The sequence below is a fragment of the Monodon monoceros genome, unplaced genomic scaffold (assembly GCF_005190385.1).
Source record: "Monodon monoceros isolate NGI ecotype Baffin Bay Population unplaced genomic scaffold, NGI_Narwhal_1 Super_Scaffold_2, whole genome shotgun sequence".
Classification (NCBI taxonomy): Eukaryota; Metazoa; Chordata; class Mammalia; order Artiodactyla; family Monodontidae; genus Monodon; species Monodon monoceros.
This window is the reverse complement of record NW_021703776.1, coordinates 82,492,225-82,497,286: the sequence shown is the minus strand read 5'-3', so window position 1 is coordinate 82,497,286 and position 5,062 is coordinate 82,492,225. Positions and strand designations below refer to the sequence as shown.

Sequence of the window (5,062 nt, the reverse complement as noted above, 5' to 3'; positions counted from 1 at the left end):
CACACACACACACACACACACACACACACACACACACACACACACACCCCTCCCTTACTAGACATGGCTTCCTCAGAAATTATCTGATGGCTCGGGAGCAGTTTGATAACGAAGGCTACCAAGTCTGGAATTCTGGAGAAGATTCCTATGGTCGGTTTATTTTCTAAGTGACTGCTGCTGCTGATACAATACAGATTGACCTCAAGGATCACACATGTGGTAGGCTTGCCTTAACCACCCCCTAGTTTTGCTTTGGTTGTTTCTGTTTTGGGGGAGGGGGTCCTTTTAAAAATATACTAGAATATCTCTATGAAGTTGTATTTCTGATTTTTCTTCAGTTCATATAAATGTTCACATTTTAGGACTAAAGACCACGTGATGAAATCTTTTTGAAGCTTCAGTTACTAAACTGCACTGAGTGGGGTTGAAAACATTTTAGCCTAATTATGAAATGCACTGCAGAAAAAAAATATATATTCCAAGGTATATATAATCCACTTATTTTCCTTGAGCAATCAAAAATTCTGTTTATTTTCTAAGTTTTGTCCTCATTACATCAAAATAACTTCAGACAAAGCATTGTTGTTGCTCCAGGATTAAAAATTTCCAATAGCTCAATGTGGTTATAATCTTCTGGAAACACCTGAAATTGATTTGTTTCACCTCCTTTACTGTTTCTCTTCCAGCCTGTTCTCCTTAGTAAAATATTGATGGATAAAAGCACTAGCTGAAAAGCCAAGAAAGTGGATAATCCACTCCCTAGTTAATAAGGAAGGAACTATATGATACATGATGCTCAAAATTTAACATGTATCCAGAGCCTAAAAAAATACTGATTGGACTTGGTCTAAATAAAATGTTTCTAAAATAAACTTAACAAGTGGGTTTCTTTTCCATTGCTGTTTTACTAAGCATTCATGGAAAATTATACTTGGGTAAAAGCTCAGGCTGAAAACACTAGCTTTAGCTCTCAAGGAAAACATGAAAGAACAGAGAGAATTTCCTTCAGTATAAAACATTTTCTGAAATGTTTTTTACAAAACCAAAGATTGATATTTACCTGTAAGACTGATTTTCCAAATACTATTTATATATGTATTATTAAGCATCACACATAGATATACATAAACGTCTAAATTCAAATATCCAATTTCCTGGATTAATTACAGCCCCAGAGAGAGTATGCCAAAACTTTTGAGGTTAGAGCAGACACTTCTGAGACTCAACAACCCACAGAGCTCCCCTTTACCCTCCAACTTTTCAGAGTGGCACTGAGTAGATGAACAAGCCCACTGCAGCATGAAGGACTGGGCTTGCCTAAAGATATCTGACAGAAGCTGAACCTATGCAATAACTTCCTGTTGTCCAGAGACTTGGAGGGTGTGCTTCTAAAGGCTGACAGTTTACAGAACTTCCAGAAACCAAAAAATCAGCATACCTTTTCAAATACTTGTGAAAAAATTTTTAATTTCAATAATACTGTTCATTATTATTATTCCCCAACAAACATTTACTGAATGCCTTATTACATATACAGAAAGAGGTATAAAAAATTTAACCCCAGGGGCTTCCCTGGTGGCGCAGTGGTTGAGAGTCCGCCTGCCGCTGCAGGGGACACGGGTTCGTGCCCCGGGCTGAGAAGATCCCACGTGCCGCGGAGCGGCTGGGCCCGTGAGCCATGGCCACTGAGCCTGCGCGTCCGGAGCCTGTGCTCCGCAACGGGAGAGGCCACAACAGTGAAAGACCCATGTACCGGAAAAAAAAAAAAAAATTAACCCCAGACTACAAGGAGCTTAAATTTCCCTTAAAAGTCACCCATTTTCTATCATTTCACATAAAATACTTCTTCAAGTAAGTCTGCTTGAACCTATGATGTATAGGCAATGCAAACTCAGATATTTAAATCATGGGAAGTTGGTCTTTAGCTCCCTAAAAAATTAGAGATGGATACATAATTGTGACTTAATAAAACCAAAAAACCGTACAATTTTGGGTTCCATTGGAGTATACATGAATTGGGAGGGAAACCTGAAATCCTTTCTTTAATTCCCTCTATATCTGGACAAGGGCCCTCGTTATCTCCTACTCCTATAGTTACTTCCCTAAATCTGTTGAATTTCCTTAAAACCTGGTAAGAAAACTCCTGTCTTGGGGATAAGAAACCTTTCTTTCCCCCCCCCCCAAATGAGAATATACCAAGACTCCCAAGCAAAAAGTAATTTTCCTCGTGTATACTGAATTTGATATGGGGTGGGGGGAGGAGGAAGGCAGGCAGATGAAATCAAAGGACCTCAAATAAAGATGAACCAAAAGACAGTAAACAGTAATTCTTATTCTGATGGACCTTGTTGAAAGCCACATCTAACTCCTGTCAAAAAAAAAAGTCCCACAAAAAAGTCTGCACACAATTCTGGACCCAAGTTAAGAATAGTTATACTACATTACATTTACATTTGATAATTGTATGTTTGCCTTTGCACTCATAAAATAAGGAAATTACCCTCGGATGCACAGGTGGAGCTAGTCATATTTTCACTACCTATGAAATAACACATCAAGAACTTTCAGACACAATCCTAGGAGTCAGGCCACTACTGAATTAAGGGAAGGAAAAAACCCCAGCATCTCCAAAGTCGCCCCTCCCCTGAGTGAGGAACAACTCAATAACTTACTGTTCAAGACCAAAGGAAAAGGAATTTTTTTAAAGGCTGGACGAAGGTGAAATGGGGAAAGGATCACTGTGAGCTGTGACACCAGATGATGCCCTCGACAAAATGTGTAAGATGTGCATACCCATTTTCCCGCAGAGCTGACAGTCTCACTCACACTACCTTTCACCTTAAGAGTTTCCAATACATTGTCTCTACACACTTAAGAAAATGTGAATTTTGCTCTGACCACAGAAAGAATTAAGCACAAGTGACACCAGCTGTAAAGTAAGCAATTAATATATGCTAATCTAATGTTTAAGAAGGGATGGATACCAGGCAACAGCTCCTCCAACTGGCTGGATATCATTTGAAGCCCTAAAAATATTAAGATTTTTAAACAACTTCAAGTTGTGATGGGCACAGTCAAATAGACTGTCGAAACTTTAGGACGTACAGCAACGACACAACAGGTGAGAGAGGTGGTGGACATCATCGCCCAGTTAAGTGGATCACATGCAAAGGGCAAACCCTTGAGTTCCCCGAAAGGCTGGGGATGTGGGCTAATACCCATGCACAAGGCCATCCAGAGCCCCTGTCGTTCCAGTGGCAAAGGTTCGGTTCCTTCCCGGGGTCGCGCCACTCCCCCTGTCCCTCACACAGGGGACCACCACCCCAAGCACAGGAAGAACCGAGCCCCCTCCACGGGCAGCATCTCTGCTAGGGAAGAAAACACAATGTCGCTCCTTATTTCTGCGTACAAAAGGACTTTGCGCCCTCCTCCTCGAACTGCCGCCGCTGCCGCCTCCTAACTTGCAAGAAGGTGGGCAACGCGCCATATTCCAGCGTCCCTCAGTCTACCTGGGTAACAAGCCCACGCCACCCCGGCGGGAGGGAAGCTTCGAAGGTTGCCCGAAGAGCCAGCCTCCTCTCCCGCAGGAGACAGCAGCTCCCGCGCCCCGGCCCAGCCCGCCGCGCCGCGCCGCCCGCGGACCAGACCCGGGAAGGGCCAAGGAGGCGAGCTGGGAGCCGCGGCCCCCGTCCCGCGCAGCCCGCCCACCTCCCACTCCCAGGCCGGCGCGCTCTCCCAGGCCTCCTGCTCCCGAAGCCGCGGGAAGGCCGGGCCCGGGCCCCGGGTTCCACGGCGGCAAGGAGGCCGCGGCCCCGAGAGCCTCAGGCGGCGGGGGAGGCCGGAACCCTGGGGCTCTCGGGAGGGCAGAGCCTCCCTCCCGAGCCCGCCAGGACGCCTGGGGCCTAGTGAGGCCTGTGCATCCTCGGGGTGGCGGTTTGACTGGGCCGGGCCGGGGCCCCCCGCCCGAGGCGGGCCGAATCCGGCGGGGGCCCAGGCCTGGAGCCGGGGGCGGCAGGGTGCCGGCTGCGGGGCGGGCCGGCCGGCCGGCAGGCGGGCGGCGTGTTGCGGCTGCGCCGGGGCTGAAATAGCTGGAGATTGCGCGGTAGGGCACTCACCTCAGAGCGGCTGCGCTACCGTGGGCCTGCGCCGTGGAGACTGCGACCGCGCCGGCTCCTCGCAGCCTCCTGCCACCAGCGGCAATGGCGAGCGCTGCCGCCTAAGCCGCCGCCGCCGCCGCCGCCGCCGCCGAGGAGGGGGAGGGGAGGGAGAGGAGGCACGCACGCTACGCACGGGCTCGGCTTCCCCGCCCGGCCGCCGCCATGATGGGGAGGTCGGCACTGTCTCGGCGGGGCATCTCGGAGGGTGTTTGGGCTCGGACCCCGGCCGTCCCCCGAGGTCTCCCCGCGTTCACATTTCCCTGTAGAGGTTTGGATGGAGCCGGAATCACGAAAGCAACTGTATTAGGGAAATGTGCACGCCCCGGGGAAGTAACGCAGGCGACCCAAGATGGTTGCTAATCTGTAAATAGTCACATTTCTCGCCCCCCAGCCCCGGGAAATAGGACCTCCTGAGCGTGCCTCGATAATCGGAGAGGGGCTTCCCCTCCTTTTCCTCCGCTCTGTCTTGCCAGTCGCTCCCTCACCCTTTCTTTGAAATGACCTTTGCTTCCCTATTTCAAACCCTGCCCAAGTATTTAAAAGCTAAAGTTTTTGTACAAAGCAATATATAAATGTTTTCGCTCATTCATTCGTTTGGCAGGCATTTCCAGAGGGCCCATTCGGTGCCAAGTATTTTTCTGGGCGCGCTGGAGATGTACCTGTTAGGAAAAGAAAGTCCTTACTCTCATGAGCGATGAGTGGAGGGAGTCAGAAGCAATAGGGACCCCCCCACAAGCAAGTGCCTGAGAAGTAGGGAGGGGTGGAGACTAGAAAAACTACTGTTAGAGACACAGGAGAGGTAGTTTTTGTTGTTCTTTGTTTTTTAAATTGTGATCTGGAGAGTACCTGCATCAGAGTCATTCAGACTGATTATTTAAATCCTGGAGTCCAAATGGTCTCTCCAG

At 48.5% G+C, this 5,062-nt stretch overlaps 1 protein-coding gene across 9 annotated transcripts in view; it reads right to left on the bottom strand.

The window, feature by feature from the left end:
- Positions 1-4,227, bottom strand: part of NRF1 (nuclear respiratory factor 1) — a 139,344-nt gene extending 135,117 nt beyond the window's left edge. For all 9 annotated transcript variants that reach the window (XR_003795188.1, XR_003795191.1, XR_003795190.1 and 6 more), the window contains exon 1: positions 4,116-4,227. The gene's annotated coding sequence lies outside the window, so the exon portion shown is untranslated. The remainder of the gene's footprint in view (positions 1-4,115) is intronic.
- Between the last annotated feature and the right edge of the window lie 835 nt (positions 4,228-5,062).